Source organism: Pristis pectinata, chromosome 26 (assembly GCF_009764475.1).
Source record: "Pristis pectinata isolate sPriPec2 chromosome 26, sPriPec2.1.pri, whole genome shotgun sequence".
NCBI classification, from domain to species: domain Eukaryota; kingdom Metazoa; phylum Chordata; class Chondrichthyes; order Rhinopristiformes; family Pristidae; genus Pristis; species Pristis pectinata.
Window position 1 is genome coordinate 12,881,489 of NC_067430.1, and position 18,594 is coordinate 12,900,082.

Genomic DNA, 18,594 nt, shown 5'->3' on the forward strand with positions numbered 1-18,594 from the left:
GTAAGAAGTGGAGAATTTTCCCTCATGGACCCTTCCTGGGCTGCTGCTTTTTCTTCAAGTGAAAACAAAGTTTTATGAGAACCACAAAAAATGGGATTTTGTAGCATTTAATCAATTGGCTCATTTAATCCCATCGTCCCACTGTTTCAGACACACCACTCTGAAACTCAGCCTGAAGATACAAACCATTTCTGGCAGTCCCTTGCTGGGACGTTGTTATCAACAGCTACTACAGGATGTTGCCAGAGTTACCAATAGTCAACCAAACCTACCTGTCAGGTTTTCCAATGCAAGCAGTGTGATAGGGTGGGTCACAAATCCAAGTGATATATCTCAGTTATATAGGTGAATGTAACTATATACCTGAGCCATACATCACAGAACATCAGAAACAGAGCCTGTCTTACCGACCCAAGCCCGACCGACCTGATCTGAAGTGTCGGAGTCAGGCAAGGAGGATATTCTGAAAAACATTTGGTGGTGCCGCCCTGAGTCAGCCCAGCTCTGCATTTTTTTCCAGGTCAGGATATTTGCTGCATTTTCCTCTGGTCTCGATCAATATATGGTATTTCAACCTCAAACAGATCAATAGATAATGAAATCATTATATTCATGGCGATGAATCCTTGGGTTGGGGGTCATATTTCTCATGACCCAGATGGAGGCCATTCAGCACATCAAGTCTCTGTTGGCTCTCTAAGCAATCCCATCAACTCCCTGACACTACACCTCTCTCACATGTCCATCTCCTGCCACCCAACTACATTGGGGGAGATTCACAGTGTCCAATTAACCTGTACATCTTTGGGATGTGGGAGGAAATTGGAGCACCCACACAGTCAGAGGGAGAACATGCAAACTTCACATGGACAGCACCGGAGATCAGGATCAAACATGGGTGCCCAGAGCTGTGAGACAGCAGTGTTGGTCACTGTATCGCCATGTCAGACTACAATACTTGACTGGCGTTTTGTTCAGAAATACGACACCCAGCATACAGTGACATATGTAAGGAGGCACTGGGTACTCAGTAATAAGGCACTGGGTACTCAGTGACGTTAGTAATAAGATGCTGTGTACACAGTAATTAAAATATTACATGCACAGTAATAAGACACTGTATATTGCAACAATAAGACTCTGGGTATTCAGTGACATCAATAATAAGACACCCTGTAGATTGGTTACAGAGTGACATCAACATGTGTTTGGAACATCAGAACCCCCTTTCACCAATTTCCTAACCTGTGAAGTACAAAGTGCAGACATAAGCTATTTTTTAATCAATCCTATTACACCGTGTAATTTTCTGATTATCTCATTGAGTCCTACAGAAAAGTGATAAACTTTTCCCTTAGTGTTTCCTCCCTCCCCTTTGGTCGATCAATTCCTTTTCAAATCATTCTTTATTTCTTTGCATTTTCTCCTTAATTAATTTATCAGGCTGGTTACTGCCAGGTAGGGGATGGACCAATTGCCAGAGCTTGGATAATATTTAACACAATGAGCCCAGAACATTGGAATTCTGGCACTGGGAATATATTTGCCTGTTCTATGTCAAAAACTGAATTACCAAAGGTCAATCAATGTAATATTGCACTTAATTTGTAGACTTAATTGTCCTTTAGTAAAAATTTTATTATGAGTAGAACATTTTTCAGTTGCTTGATTATTCCACATTAAAATTGATTTTCCTTTGCCAATATTTATGCATGTTATTACCTTAAGCACTGCAATAGTCATTCATTTTTGCATGAAAAATGTACATGTATTGACCCTGAGTTTCTGTCCAGCTGTTATGCATTAAACAAGGAGGGATAATAGACAGTGTGGGGATTCATTCAATCCTCCTTTGAGAATAGCGAGCCTCTCTGAGGCTATGGGCCCAATAATTACAAGACGATGCACACTGTTTTATACTGCTGAAAAAGTTGCCCTTTGTGGTCTGAATTTACCTCTCCCCCTTCTCCCCTTTGCTCCTTAAATTACCAAAATATTTGGAACGTCATTACAACAACAGTGTTAAGTGTTCCTTAACCATGTGAATGTAACAGCAGTATGAAGATTCTTCAGTGGCTTCTGACCCAGCTGATAACCCTTCAGGTGTTGTGTAGATTGCCACAAGAACACAAGAAAGCAGTCCCAAACCTAATGCCAACATCTCATCAAGACCAAGGGGGTTCATTCAAGTGAAAAGATGAAACAGACTAACTTGACTGTTCTGAATTCCATAGTCACTTGTAATCACCTAAAGTTTACCTTATTATTTAATATATATTAGCACCCTTATGTAGTTTGAAACAAGTTTATATTCTCTCCTATTTTTACTCTTGCCCTGGTTTAAATAGCTGGGAATTACAGTATAATACTGGTCAAAGCTGTTTGAAAACTGGTAACCCATTCTTATCTGAAATATATAAATTGATTGTAATATTTCAATAGTTTTAGTCAAATAAGACTGCATTTTATGTTTCAGCTGGCATTAAGGAATCTGAATAATCAATCAACTTGATGGCCAGCTATACATAGAACCAAAACCCTTTAATTGTCTTTTAAGTTTTATTAGTGCTGGTATAGTGAGACTAATTCTAGTGACAAATAAATATGTTATATTAAATTAGACTTTTTGACAGCTGAAACATAGAGAGAGCGGTACTAATTGTTGAGGTTTATTTTGCTGTATTCTGGGGAAATTATGTTCCTCTTTACATCAATCGTTTGATTTTATTTCTCGAATCGCAATTGGATGAATACAGTAAAGATTATATTTATCATGCTTCAAAATCTTTAAAATATGGAATAAAATTTGATTCTATACTAGTGTACTGTCCTCACCACCTGCCCCTGCTGATCCCCAACATCACCAGCTCCCAGAATGAGCTAGAGACACTGTTCCCACTCAGGACTTCGTCCAGCTAGAGGTCTCCCACCATCCAGTGGTCCAGACATGTTGAAAAACCTTGGCAGAACCTGATCACTGCCACTGGAGGACACTGACTGGACGCTGGCAGGTAAATTCTTGGCTCCTAGAGATAAGCTGAGGGACTGGCATAACAGTTGAGTGGGCAACTCGGAGGTTGCTGGTTTGGCAATTTAAAAAAAAAATTTTTTTTAATTAAATTTTACTTACAGCGTGGTAACAGGCTCTTCTGGCCCAACGAGTCCACGCCGCCCATTTTAAACCCGATTAACCTAACTGTACGTCTTTGGAATGTGGGAGGAAACTGGAGCACCCGGAGGAAACCCACGCAGACACGGGAGAACGTACAAACTCCTTACAGACAGCGACGGGAATCGAACCCCGATTGCTGGCGCTGTAATAGCGTCGCGCTAACCGCTACACTACCATGCCATGGTGAACAGCTCTGCCAATGTAGTCACCATCCAACCATCCAACCTGAAAAGACCCAAGCTACTGCCAGCACCAGCAGCAACAGCAGGTGGGCAGGTTCTGGCCGTGTGCAGTGTGACATCAGCAAGTCGGCACCCAGTGATGCCAGCAATGGCGCACCGAACCAATAAGGCACACTGCACAGAGTGACATCAGCAGTAACGCATCAGGCATCCAATGGTATCAGTAATGAGACACTTTGTGCGCAGTGACATCAACAATGATACACTGGACCAATGAGCACAGAACAATTGTGTGATATCAGCAATTAGACACCAGATATACAGTGACATCATCAAATGGTTCACTGATATCCATCAGTGAAGGAAGCATAGGAAATAGGAGCTGGAGTAGACCATTCAGCCCCTCAAGCCTGTTCCAGCCTTCGATGTTCAGGGTCGATCCTCTATCTCAGTCCTATGTTTCTGCTCTCACTGCATTCACCTAGATAGTCTTCTATGTACAGAAATCTATCTCCTTCTTAAGTGTATTCAGCGACTTCGTCTTTACAGCCCTCTGTGGTAGCAGATTTTGCTAATGTAATCCGGTTTGGCATATATGTGACTCCAGACCCACCAATGTGGTTGACTCTTACATGCCTTCTGAAATGGCCTTGCAAGCCCTTGGGAAAACAGACCAGTCAAGCAACGGCATGGGTAAGTCAGATTCATAGGATCACACTTGCAGACAGTGTTGCTGACTCCTCCAACACAATCCCTGGATCCGTTCTGTCCCACCAATAGAACAGACCCACCGGAGGGGACAGTACTGTGGTAACTGGTTGGGAGGGAAAACCCCTGGACTCCTCCATATTAACTTCAATCACGTAAAATCTCACAGCATCAGGTCATGGGTGAGGTAAGCCTGATCACCAACGATTGTCCTCCCTCAGCTGATGAATCAGTGCTCCTCCATGTTGGACAACACTTGGAAGAAGTACAGAAAGCAGCAAGGGAGCCAAATGTACTCTGCGTGGAGGCCCAATGACTATCAACAGCGGTGGTCTGGTCGCACCACTGTCACTGCCCAAGTCAGCTGAGAACTGAAGGACAAAGCTGCCGGACAGGGGCCATGGAAGGAAAGGAATGAATCAACACGAGCAATCAACTTATTTGACCTTATCCCGACCAATCTACCTGTGGCAGCTGCATCTCCCCTGATAGCTTTCGTAGTAGAGACCACTGCACAGCCCATGTGGAGATAAAGTCCTGATTTCACCCTATATTGTATTATGAGGCACTGTAATTGTGCTAAGTGGGATAGACAGAACAGATCCAGCAGCTCACAAGTGGGCATCCATGAAGTGTCTTGGACCATCAGCAGTACCAGAAATATACACCAGCACAATCTGTGAGCTTATGGCCTGGCATATCACTCATTTGTCAGTAGTAACATACAAGGTGCACAGTGAACTACATAATAAGACACCCTGTGTGCAGTAACATCAGCAATACCAGACTCGGTACAGTGTGACACGAAACCCGTATACAGTGGAAACAGTAACAGTGGTATCAGCCTCTGCATGTTAGCACTGACAGTGTGCCTTCATGCCATGATCTCCAGATCGAAGCTGCCCAATTCATTGCAGATTTGATTCTTATCACCATTCGATCTGTTTGTGTGGGAGGATTCTGCAGCAAATGAGCAGAGTACTTATCCACTGCACCTGCCAGACCCTGTAAGCAATGGACTGGCGAGTGTCCACATTTTGTGGGAATTGGCTGTAATTCCAGGTGATTCCTTGGAGTGGAAGATGAGGGGCTGACTGTCCTGCTGCATCCAGGAGGTTTGCACGTCTTTCTGTGGTAATCAGGATTTATGACTGCTCGGCATCCCATGGCGTAAGGGCTGATTTCTCTGCGTGTCGGCAGTACAATCCATCACTTTAAAGGTTCGTGCAGCTCTCTGCAGCAGTCAAGGATGAAACGCTTAGTTTGTGGCAACTGCAGCCTTGTTGGGGAAAAAAAAGGACAACAAACCAGCAATGTCTCTGGCAAGGAATGGAGGACGACATCCTCTGTTTGATGCCAAGTTTGTACTGTGTTGGTTGTTCTCAGCTGGGGCTCAGGTCCCTGAAATGGGGCCGTGTGGGGAGGGGTGGGCACATCAGGCAGAATTCACAACTCCTGGTTGTCATCCAGTAACTCCATCTTTCCTTACAATATTGAAGGAGGCTGTTCAGGCCATTGAATCTATGCTGGATCTCTGATCACTCCCACCCCTCCCCCCCAATAATTTTCCCTGTGACCTACTTTCCCAACATCCCCATCAACTCCCCTGCCCGATTCTACCACTCACTCACACACTTGGGACAATTTACATTGGCCAAGTAACCTAGCAACCCACACATCCATGAGAGCCCGGAGGAAAACCCACTCGGTCACAGGGAAAACGTGCAAACTCCACACAGACAGCACCGGAGGTCAGGATTGAATGCAGGTTATCGGAACTATGAGGCAGCAAACTCTGATACTGTGCTGCCCTTCCAGGTGGGACATGCATGTGGATCTACGGTGAGGATGAGTCAAAGCCTGTGTGGGCGATTAGCCAAGGGTCATACATGAATGTAAGGCAAGGTTGTACCAGTAATGCAAGGGCTCATCAATGTTGTGGAACTGTACCTCAAGAAAGGACCTATTATCTTCAAGAGGGGAAAATGGAAAGATAAGGACACGCTGAAGTATTAGAAAGCTGGATAGCTTACTCTCCACCAGTGCATTCTCAGGGATTGGGACTTACACTGTACCATCGGGTTTTCAAATTCTCCTCCCAAATTCATTGCAAGCCATCATTGAATAAAGAAAGCTCGGTGTCTAATTAACCTTTGGGCAAATAGTTGCAAGCAGTTTACAAGAGCTCATTACAAATAATTTCACTGCTTGGTGGAACTTGTGGGACTCAGTTTATTCATTTCTATTTTTTTTGATATTTGTGTGATTATTGTTCACTGTATCTGATAAAGTGCTTCTTTTATCAGATTCTTCACCTAACACAAGCTTTGCTCCCAGGGCCCCAGGAGCCCCATTAAGATTCGTTGCTGTATCTCTCAAGTGCCTAGAGTCCTTCTATATAAATAAATCAATACACATTACACAAACCTGATCCCTCCTTAGAAATGTGTCGAGGGTTCACAGTGAGAGTCTGCAATGTAAGAAGTGATCTAACATGTTGCTGGTGACAGAAAGATTGAACAGATGAAGACCCCTTTCCAATTACTCTCTCCAGTTATCAGAATTTTGACAATGGGAATTTGCAAAGGTGTTTATATTTAGCAGGCTGTTTCCAGTTCACGTTCCTTGCCGCCCCCCCTCACTTCTTTTTCTCCTTCCAGGTGTCGGAGGTGGGGGGACACGGTTTCTTTGGGCTCTAACATCCTTCTCATAGGTCACTCGTCCTTTGCATTAGGGGGAATGTAAGCATCCCTCACCACCTCCGCGTGTCAGAACCTGGAAGCGTTGCCCATATTTTTCCCCAAGCAGGTTGTAGCAGATGAGGTTTGCTAGTTGAATTACTGGACTGTATCTAGAGATCTGGGCTGTTGATTCTGAGAGATTAGTTCAAATCCTACCGTGGCAGCTGGGGAATTTAAATTGTGCATTAAATAAATCTGGAATTAAAAAGCTGGCATCAATAGTGACCATGAGCTGTTGTAAAGTCACATCTGCTTTGTATGTACCAGGGATGAAAATGTGTCGGTTTTACCCAGAATGGTCCTTCTATAACACCGGATCCACAGCGAAGTGGTTAGCTCTTAATTGCCCTCTGGAATGACTAAGATGCTATAGTGATGCATTGAAGACAGTGGTGAATTTCACCACTGATGTTTGCTTTCAACAAGAAGTAGCTCCAGAAATATGGGAAGTGGTCCATGTTCTCACAGTGAATCTTTATTGTCAGTGTGGTGTAGCCAGGGCACGTTGGAAAAGGATGTTGGTCTTGCAAATGTTGAGTGCAAGGCCCATCCTCTCAAATGCTTCAGTGAAGGTGTTGATGGTGGCTTGGAACTCAGCATGTTCAGACTGCTCATGCTCCAAGCCATTGTCGATGCTTTCATAATGAGAGGGCGGGTCTTACATTCATCTATGCAGTTACATCGTCCCTTTTTCAGCCTGGAGTTCCAAGGCCTTTGGAACCAATAAAATTCATTTGAAATGTAGTCACAGTTATAATGTAGAAAATGCAGGAGAATAAACTTATAGGATCTTTTAGTTTCTTTAGAATCTTTTACATTCCATGGAATCTGTTACATTCCCCTGAAAAAGTCTGTTTTTGACATCTCAGCTGAATTACTGGACCTTTTAGTAGTGTGGCCATTGTCCTTACTGAACTTGTCATGCCAGATAAGATCAGCAGGCCACAATCCTTATTGAATTACCTCACAGAAGTATCCTCGCTCTTCAACATCTCAATGACTGATATGCTTCCCTCAACATCAAGAAAATTTACCTTAGCTGACATGGAATTTGCAGCAGCGGCAAAAATCTTCAGGGACCTTGGAAGACACTCCAGAAGCAGGCCTAACCTCAATGGCGAACCATCACTCTGTATCCTCTCAGTCAAGTTGTCGCCAGTCGTGGTATCGAGCAACACTCATTCAGAATAACCTGCTCACCCCGATGCCCAGTTTGGGTTTCACAACAACTGCTCAGCTCCAGAACTCAACACAGACTTGGTCCAAATGTGGACCAGAGAACTGAATTCCAGTGGTGAGGTGAAACTGACTGCTCCTGACACCAAGGCACCATTTGACCACATCAAGGTGCCCAGGTAAAACTGAAGTCGCCAGGCATCGGATGGAGCATGAGATTTTGGAAATGTCCTGGAAAACATTAAAGCCCCAAAACATTACAAATTGACTGGTGTCATCCCTTGCACCACTGCAATAACTTTACTTAATTACTTAATTGGCTGTCAGGCAATTTAGAATGTCCTGACAAGCCATATAAATTCAAGTTGCTGAGTCTGTTTCTTTAATTTTTTAAGCTGAAGCACTCTCAAGTACCTTAGTGGCGTGACAATGGATGATATAAATGCAAGTCTCTTTGCTTCCTCTCTCACATCTATACGTTATCCTGGATATGGTCAGTACAGTCTGTGAGTTCCTTGATCCACCTGAAGTGCATCACTCTGCAGTTTTGGTAACAATAGAAGACTAATAACAAGATCTCCGGTCCCGGAGTCACCCATTCTTCCCAGCTCAAACAGCAAGTTATTTATATAGTAACGACAACACTGAACAGTGAACTTTTTGCAGTTTGCCTATTACTGCTTGCAGTGGGAGGGAAGTAAAACAGAGCCGATATAATTTATTTAGAAAATATAACCGAATGGGAGTTGTATGTGATTGAATACCACCCTGGCGGCAGCAACACACAGCTTTTACAAACAGGTAATTGACAGAAACAGGGATTTTTGCAATTGCCCAGCCCAGTCAAGCAGAAAACTCAATCCCAACTTCTGCCGGGAGAATGCTCGCCAGCGGATGGGGCCATTCTACTGGGGAGAGCTCACCAGATGACCCCCCTGCATTGGCTGCCTCCATTCAGATATTAGGTGCCACAGCTGTGCACTTTGATACTTTTCATCCACTTTAACATTTAATGAGGAAAGCATCTTGCTTGGGCCGCTCCACACCGCTACACAGGGTCCTCATTTGTGCTCTCCTGTGGTTCAGCCCTCATTTTCTCTGCTAATCTATTAACATGCTGCCATATTTAGACTGTGATTGTTGCAGGCAGTATCAGGAGACCTGGTTTGGAAGAGTCACTAAACAATAAGGTATGGAGGAGTGGGATTAGCATGTGTCCTTTAAAAGCTGTCAAAGTCGTTGCTGCTCTCTTCTTGTCTCATGGGGGTCAATATTTTATACATTCACATCTCATTGGAGCTTACCATACTGGAGTGCACAACAGGAAACCATCTCTGCATAAACGAGAGGATTTCTCCTGCCAATAATACTTGGAGCAATTTTAACTTAAGCGTTCCATTGGAAAATGACGCAATTGAGTATAATGCTGCTTTTACACTAATGATGTCACCAAAGAGTAATATTGGGTAATGCCACCTGATCCCTTGAACTTGCTCTCCACTGAGGTGGATGAAAATGGCCTCCCACGCTCTCAATGGCTGGCGTGTATAATCAGCCCTTTGGTGCTCATATCTGAGCAGAGAGCAATCCTTCCAAACCCAGTTTAGGAGAATTTGTTCATGCAGCAAGGGATCCCATTCTTTAATGCCTACTCCATTTTGTAGGCTGCAGAAGTGGCCACTTGCTTTGTCATGTTGCTAAGCTATTGTTGTGGTACAGATTTGTAGCAGGGTACACTGACGGCTCCGACCTACATTCCAAGTTAATTGGTTTGAAAGGCTGTGAAACATAGAAACCAATTCTGAGACCCCGCCCTCGTGGTGCCTCGGTGAGGAGACCCTGTCTCCCTCCGCACTTCTTGACAACATTTCCGTGCAACAGGCTCCCCATCAATTAACACCACAGAGCAGCACCAGGGTGGATTCAGCATAACTTTGCAGTGTTAGGAATTGATGAACGGGACATGTTGTTGGACTCGGGTGTTGTAAAGAAAGTACGTGTGATCCAACGATCGGGATCAGATGCGTCCGCTGATTCATTCGTTGAACTCTTTGAACAGGCCAGGCCTGATCCACAGTACTGCATTGCTCACTAGGGTCACATTCATTTCTTAGGCAGATCTATTGGCAGTTTGCTGCTGATAAATGAGGTGCTTATAAATTGTCACCTATGGATCAATTATGATGTTCTCACTTCATTGACAGAGAGCTGTGGTCCATTTCCAGTGGTTTTAACCCACGATGTACCTTGACGCCCCAGTGCAGTGCTGGATGAGTATGGTGCATCCAGAGGTGACACCTTGCGGGTGAGGCTTGGCTTCATCCCCCTTCTTGATTGGATATGAAAAATCACAAGGTACTTTTGTGAGGAAGATCTTCTTCCCATTGTCACAGCCTGCATTTGTCCTTCAAATGACTATCAAAACTGACTGTCTGGCCTATTATCTCCTTGTGTGTGGGATCTTGCTGTGTGGAAATTGGCTACCATACTCTTGCATTACAAGAGAGAGGCTACACTTTGGGAATGTGCTTTTTTGGCTGTGAGGTCTTATAGGATTTGCGAAAGGTGCTATAGAAAAGACATCAAATGAAACTCCAATGTAATACATCACTGCAGGTAGGAGAGAAACAGAGCTGGGGCCTGGGCTAGTGGGGTGACATTTTTAGACTGCTGCTGAGCACACAGGGAATTCACACCCTAGATCTTCTCTCTGTGAGCACCACGCCTATAGCGTAGCTAGCTCCTCACTGCTGCTACTTGTAGAAAATCAGCCATGTTGTTCAAGGGGCAGGCATGGTAGTGTAGCGGTTAGCATAACTCTATCACAGCTCCAGCGACCCGGGTTCAATTCCGGCCACTGTCTGTAAGGAGTTTGTACGTTCTCACTGCGTCTGCGTGGGTTTCCTCCAGGTGCTCCGGTTTCCTCCCACATTCCAAAGACATACAGGTTAGGAAGTTGTGGGCATGCTATGTTGGTGCCGGAAGCGTGGTGATACTTGTGGGCTGCCCCCAGAACACTCTAAGCAAAAGATGCATTTCACTGTGTGTTTCAATATACATGTGACTAATAAAGATATCTTATCTAAGTTAATATTGTGGCTTTTACACAATGGAGTTTACATATGAGGTTACATGTGCTCCCATGCAGGCAGAGAAGTGGATATTTACATGACCAAGTCTTTCACAGTGCAGGGTTCCACATATATGCATTAGTTTGTGAGCAAGACTGAAGCCATTGTTCACATCTCCTACCACAAACTCTTTGCCTTTGCTGTCAGTCTTGTCTTGGCCCAAACCAGAAACCAGCTCACGTTAAGGACCTCCTTAACTCCCACGTTAGAACAAGCTTTAGCTTACCCCTCCAATTACTTCCTTCTTGGTTTCAATTTTTTTTGTACCTCAACAGTAACAAAATCAAGGTTGCTGGAACTGAGGAAGAGCATTGGCCGTGAACCTTTGGGATGGCGGAGCATACATCGGTGGCTGTCAGACCATTTCCTGCTTCTATTGCCTCTGTTCCTATGATTTTGGCTCTGGAAAGTACCTTGGGATAACTGCCAGTTATTATTTGTACATAAGTACACATGGCCATATATATAGTTACACGAATGGGTGCAGCTTCATTGGTATCTGTATCTTGTGCATTGGTACCTGTGAATATTTGTTGATATGTATGTGGGTATATGTAGATTGGTTCATGTGCATGCATTGGTATATGGATGGGTGTGTGGGTATCGATTCATGTAGACTTTGGCATGTATACTGTGTTACATGAATGGATATGGATTCATGCAATGCTCTGTGGGTGTGTAAGTTGGTCATTATGTGAGTTACGATCTGTCCAGCTATCTGTATATACAGTTGAGTACAGATGGCTAGGTGTAGGTTGTAGTATGTAGATGCATGGTTGGGTGGTGAATGTGAGAAGGTTGTTATATATTATGCAATGAATTATGTCTCTGGTTGGAGTCAGAGCTCAATGAGACTTGTGCCCCCTAGATATTTGGTGTGTGTTTGGTACAAATGTAATCCAATCTGGATGGTATGTGTACATTCGCGATTATCGGTGTATACACGGTTCAATGGCTATATGTGGTGGAATTTGGCACTGCCTGATCCTTAGTTCAATTTGTTTATTCGTTTATTCTCTTTCAGTATATTACAGCTCAACTGGGACAATTGTCTGGCTATGCAGGAGCACTTGGCACAGAAGGTACAGGGAATTATAGGGCATGTGTCAGCGATATGCCAACACTTAGCTGGTTGGGAACACTGAATAAATGTGGCTTTGAGTTCAGCAATACATAATTAATCAGAATAAAGACTAGAACATAATTCATCAAAATGATGTGCACCTAAATTAGATGGAAATACATCTGACTTCTATTTGTCAGATGTTGCGCATGCATGATTACAGTAGTTATAGATTTTGAAGTGGAGGGTGCCAGGATTGTGGTGAAACTTTTGCACAAGGGTTGGTGTGTTGAATGGTATTTCCACCAAACACTGTCTGAACAGAAGAAGACAATTTTGCTGGCACTGGAGTAAACTCAACACTTTGCTTCAAAGAGCAGTGGCCAGAGGAGAATTGGGACCGAAATAGGAGAGTAGGAGTGCTCAATTTACCTGTGAATGAGTTGTATCTGCTTGGTCAATGGGGCTTCATGGGTTGACTTTGAGGAAATCAGGAGCTGCCAACTTCCAAGCGCCATGCACCCAGTGAAGCACACACTGCCCAGTACTTGCCTGCTCCTTAAAATGGAGGCTTAACAATCAATTATCTAATATTAGAACAGAGGGATTATATCCCCATTTGGTGTGAGTCACATCAGGCTTTCAACAATTTTTTATGCTCACTGCAGCAACCATCAGAACTCAAACCCTGATTCCACCCCCACCCTTCTGCTTTTTATTTTGCTCCTTTGTCCAGTTTTGCTCTTTCCAAATGATGTTTCCCTTATAGGATCAAACCCATTCTTAATGCTACTCAGCAAAGGTGGAGAAAGCAATGGTTTAACTGCCTCCTTTCATGGGTTTGCACATGACATTGAATACCAATGCTTAATTTTGTTGTGTAGTTGTTCTTGTCTAGTTGAGTTTTCATAACTGACCATCCAATGGCAGGCACAAGCAAAATTTAAACTGATTCAATAGACAAAATTCTGTTTCATTCTCTCCAGAATCCCAGTAGACCAAATCCTTCCATTATGCAGAATCCCAATGGACAATACCCTTACTATTTTTCCCATTATGTGGCAAATCTTTTCCATTATTTCCCAAATGACTCCCACTCCTACTGAGTACCAATGGCCAGGTATAAAGAAACACAAAGGGGCCCATCCTTCCATCTGATCCTGGGATGGTCTGTATTATAGACCAAGGCTGCCTCCCTCTGCTGCTCAAAAATTGACATGTACTCATCGAGCAGGCAAAAGGTAGGGGGCAAAGTAAGTTATATAATAAGAGAGCCATGTTTAAAACTTTTTGTCATTTCTTGAGTACATCTTCAAAACATTATGAGAAGCTCCCCTGCTGGTTTGTTGTTCCAAGGCACCAGTGCCTGTGGTATGATGTTAATTCCATGGTCCAGCATTGTACTGGGGAAACCACAGAGCAGTGAACCTGTGAAACTGGGAGGATTTCACCTGTACAGATTAGGAACATCAAACATTCAGTCCTCAGCCAGTGATTGGAAGGCCAATTTCAGTCAATTTAGTAGATTGGCTGCTCCTCCTTAAAACATTGTTTTTACTCATTCGCAGTACATAGGTGTGGCTGGTAAAGCTTTCATTTATTGCCAATCCCTGGTTACCCTTGGGGAGATAATGGGGAGACACGTCCTTGCCCTATTGGAGTCTGCAAGGTGAAACTACTCTGTTGGGCCTGTTCAGCATGGAGTTCCCCGATAAAGGTTCAGCATTAATGGAATGAAATAAATTTCCAAGTGAGAATGGTCTGTAGGTGGGAGCAATTGTTTAGGTTTCATGTATCTGCTGTCCTCGTCCTTGAAGGTGGGAGATGCCGCATGTTGGAGAGATGCTGCGGGACAAGCCTTGGTGAGCTACTGCAATGTATCTGGAGCGTCAAAGTGCAAGTGGTGGTGGCAGTGAATGTCTACAGTTGCTGGTGTGTCAGACCAGTGGGCTGCTGTGTTTTAGGTGACATTCATCTTGTGTGTTTTTGTAACTGCACTCATCCAGGCAAATGGGAAATATTCTATCTCACATGTGACTTGTTCCATGTGGTGTGGCTCTGGACAGCAGGAGTTGAGTCACTCACCCACAAGATATGCAGCCTCCAACCTGCTCCAGCATTCTGCTTCTGGTCCAGTTAAGTTTCTGGTCAATGATAACTCCTATCCCCACCCCTGATGTTGATGATTGGGGTGGGCGGAGGGTGGAAACTGACAATGTTCATGCTGTTAAAAATCAAAGGAAACTACAATGAATGTTAGTGTTCCTGGGTCAGACCATGGAAATATTAAACTAGGGTTCCCATTCCTGATTACAAGCCAGGAACCCCTGCTGTAAATCCTATGAGCGTGTTTAGATGTGCACACGCAGGCAATGAAAGGGCTGGAGCCAACAAATGCAGTGCCACATTTGGTTGACCAACATGTCATTCTCCTCCCTCGAGAGATCATTCGGATGACACACGAGGCTTTTCATGGGATGGGAAACATGTAGAGGTCTCAGAGGGGGAAGTAAAACTGTAGGGGGAGATGTAGGGCTGCTGGTGGATGTACAGCAGTTAATTGTTTATGTTTGCTGAAAAGGACCCAAATGGTGTTCAGTACCGACCGAGTTCAGATCCTGTCTGATCTGCCCTGCTGCTGCTTCTACATTGCTTTTCTGGAGGTGGTGCTCATCTATAAGAAGAGACAGCACAGACAAGGTCAGATTAATGAGACAGCCTTGGACACAGAGTGTTCTCTGTAAATATTGCACAATGCAGGGACATTCCTCACTGTGCTGACAAATGGATGGAGTAGAAATGAGAACAGCCTGGACCAGCCTTTCCTCTCCTCCTTCAGCACACAGGCATTATTAATGTCCAGTAGTTAATGGTTACCCCACCATTTATTAGCCTTCAGCACTCAGACAATATGAGCAGAATTGATATTTACCTTCTGCTGTGCTGCTTGTATATTACCTCCAATCCTAGAAGCTGTTCCGTTTCATTGCTTTGTATTAGTTTGATATTGTTAAATTGCTTCTCCCTCTCGTCTTTTTCCATTAGCACTGCAATTCGCCAGCATCTTCGCTATTCTCCCTACATTTTACTAATGTTTCCCCTGCAGAATACAACGGTCCGTGGCACCCTCAGCATTTTTCCCCACACAGTACTACCTTTATCCCACTAGCTAAGAAGTCCCAACCCTTCTCCTCTGATATTCAAGGTTGTTCTGAGTCCACTGTACTCGATAATACTGCCACTGATTGCAGCACTTCAATCATTACCATTGTACATTTGCTTCTCGTTGATTTATTTCCCTTCTTCTGCTGAAAGTGATGATTTCTCACTGGGGTTCTGCTTCTTGAGCACCGGGCATTCTCCATTAGAAAGGCCTATTCTTCATGTGTGCGCTGACATTAAGAAAGAAAGAAATTAAAGAGTGAGAGTTGATGGGCTGTTTTGCTTGGGGATCCATCATAACCCACCCTCACCAAACACCCATAGACTGTAATGGTTACTTGACTGCCTAATCCCAGCAATATAATGAAGTCCACACCATTCCCACTGCTACCCTCTTTGCAACCTGAAATCTCACACCAGACAGGAATCAAGCCTCGAATCTTCCAGTCTCATAACGTTCAGTGCAGTGGATTTAGGAACGGAGTCACTGGTGCAGATCTGTTACATCATTGCCAAATTGGCATCATACTTTGTTATCAACGCCATTGTATACCGTCAGTGCAATTCTACCCTGTTAGTTGCAAATATCCTTTTTGGTACATACATTTCCATCAGAGTCCCATCTGCCCATCACCAGATGCTACCCCTTCAGACTATTATAACTCCACTAATGTTAATTGCCCTTTCAGTGGACTACCACCCTAACTACATGATGTTTGCTCTCTGAGCGCACCTACTGTCTCTTAATCAGCATGATGGCTCAAAAGGCCTCTTTCTTAAATGTTTTCTTGTTGTGTGATTGTCATCCTCTCACATGGAGTGGGGTGAGGATAGCACTGAGGTTGATCGTCACAGCCTTCACATCCAAATTTTCTGCCAACACTCACGGGGGGAGCATGGCTACTTGAGCAAGGTGTAAGATAGCCACTGGCACTTAGGACTTTGTACACCAGCAGTTTCAGGATAGGAGTGAAGGTAACTGAGGAATGAGTGTGGCTCAGTGCCTCACAGATAAACAAATGCTGGAAGCACTCTGCAGGTCAGGCAGCATCTGTAGAAAGAGGAACAGAGTTAACATTTCAGGTCATCAGAATGGTTCTGATGAAGGGTCTTGAACATGAAACTTTCCACAGATGCTGCCTGACCTGTTTAGTGCTTCCAACATTTTCTGTCTTTATTTCGGACTTCCAGCTTCTGCAATTTTTTTGATATTTATTGCCTCACGTTTCTTTCACTGTGTTCACTTGACTAATATTGAAATGTTTTACTAATTTTTGAGAGTTAGCAATATATTAATATACAGAGTACATAGGGTTGGGGAAGGGGTAATATTTTGGCATGGATAGGGGAATGTTCAACAACAGAAAAGATTTTGACTGGGAAAGTGGTGCTGGCTGTCCTATTCCTGTTTCTTATGTTCTTATGAGAGTTAAGTTCAAGCCCCACCATGGTAGATGAGCTGATGGTATAGATAGCAACATATGAGTATGGTCTGATAGATATTATGGAGATATGGTTGCAGGATGATCAGGACTGGGTGCTCACGATTCCAGATTACACAATATTCCAGAATTATAGCTCAAAAGAGAAAGGAGGTGGGGAAACATTGTTAATCAGAGAAGGTATCCGAGTGGTGCTGAGTCATGGTGTAGAAGTCGGGGATAGTGATGTGGAATGAGTTTGGATGGAAATCATGAATTGTAGGGGAAAGAAGACACGGCTCGAAGTAGTATACGGACTCCCCCAGCGTGTGGCCTCTCGATAGGGCAAGGCAGAAATGGGGAAATATCAAAGGCATGTTTGAAGGGAACTGCAATCATCACAGGAGATTTTAATCTGCATATTGGTTGGACAAACCAAACCAGCAAGATTGTCGTAGAAGAAGAATTTGTGAAGTGTGTTATGATTGCTTCTTAGAGCATTATCTTATGGAACCAACTCAGGAACGAACTACTTTAGATTTGGTCATGTGTAATGAGGAAGTATTAATAAGAGATCTTATGGTTAATAAGAGATCCCTTAGGAAGGCATGACCACGACATGGTAGAATTCCAGGTACAGTTAGAAGGAGAACACTTCAGGTCCAAGACCAGGGTCTTCAATTTAAGTAAGATAAGACATTTAAGATATTGACTTATTAGTCACATGTACATCGAAACACACAGTAAATTAAGTCTTTTTGTGTTATTGAGAATGTGCTGGGGGCAGCCTGCAAGTGTTATCACTCTTCCGGCGCCAACATAGCCTGCCCACAGCTCTTAACCTGTATGTCTTTGAAAGGTGGGAGGAAACCGGAGCACCTGGAGGAAACCCATGCAGACACGGAGAGAACACACAAACTCCTTACAGACAGCAGCCGGAATTGAACCCGGGTGGCTGGCGCTGTAATAGAGTTACACTAACCGCTACACTATCATGCCGCCCCTAGGGGCAATTATAAAAGTATGAAGGTGAAACTGACTGGAGTGGATGGGTAAGTAAGCTAAGGTCAGCAGATGAGCAGTGGCAGATATTCAAACAGCTTGTCCATAATGCTCAATGGAAACGCATCCCAATTCCAAACAGGATTCCATGAGAAAGTGGTTAACAAAGGAGGTCAAGGATAATGTTAAATCGAAAAGTAGGGCATACAAAGTGGCAAGAGCTAGTGGTAAATCAAAGGACTGGGATTTTTTTAGAAAGCAGCAGTGAAAGACTAAAAAGCTCATAACAAGGAAGAAAATTGACTTTGAGAGAAAATTGCATGTAATATCAAAAAGAGCTGTAAGAATTTCTGTAGATAAATAAAGAGGAAGAAAGTGGTGAAGCTAAGTGTGTAACTCCAGAGAATTAAGCTGGTGATATAATAACAGGAAACACAGAAATGGCAGATACATTCAATCAATTTTTTGCATCATTCTTCACTATTGACGACACTGCAAATATCCCTACCTGTCTCTGTCTCACTGCTCCCTCTCATTTCTATATCCTGGTTATCTTCCCTCTACACATGATCTTCCCTCCTGATGCACGTTCTCAGCCTGAAACTCTGACCATCCCTTTACCTTCACAGATGCTGCTCAACCTGCTGAGTTCTTCCAGTAGTTTATGTTTTGCTCCCTAAGATAACAGGTAGCCTAATTTTGAATAACATGCAAGAACTTGTAAAAATCCCAATCAGAAGGGACAAAGTATTAGAGAAACTCATGGACCTAAAGACAGACAAGTCATCAGGACCCAATGACCAAGGGTTTTAAAGGAAGTGCTGAAGATATAGTGG

The 18,594-nt window shown here is 43.7% G+C and overlaps 1 protein-coding gene across 5 annotated transcripts in view; it reads left to right on the forward strand.

Moving 5' to 3' along the window:
* LOC127583294 (kazrin-like) overlaps positions 1 to 18,594 on the forward strand; it is a 469,156-nt gene that overhangs the window by 124,243 nt on the left and 326,319 nt on the right. The window contains exon 1 of one of the 5 annotated variants that reach the window (XM_052039125.1): positions 5,266 to 5,282. The exons of the other annotated variants lie outside the window; for them this stretch is intronic. The gene's annotated coding sequence lies outside the window, so the exon portion shown is untranslated. Of the gene's footprint in view, positions 1 to 5,265; positions 5,283 to 18,594 lie in introns of those variants that run through there. 5 annotated transcript variants of the gene reach the window in all.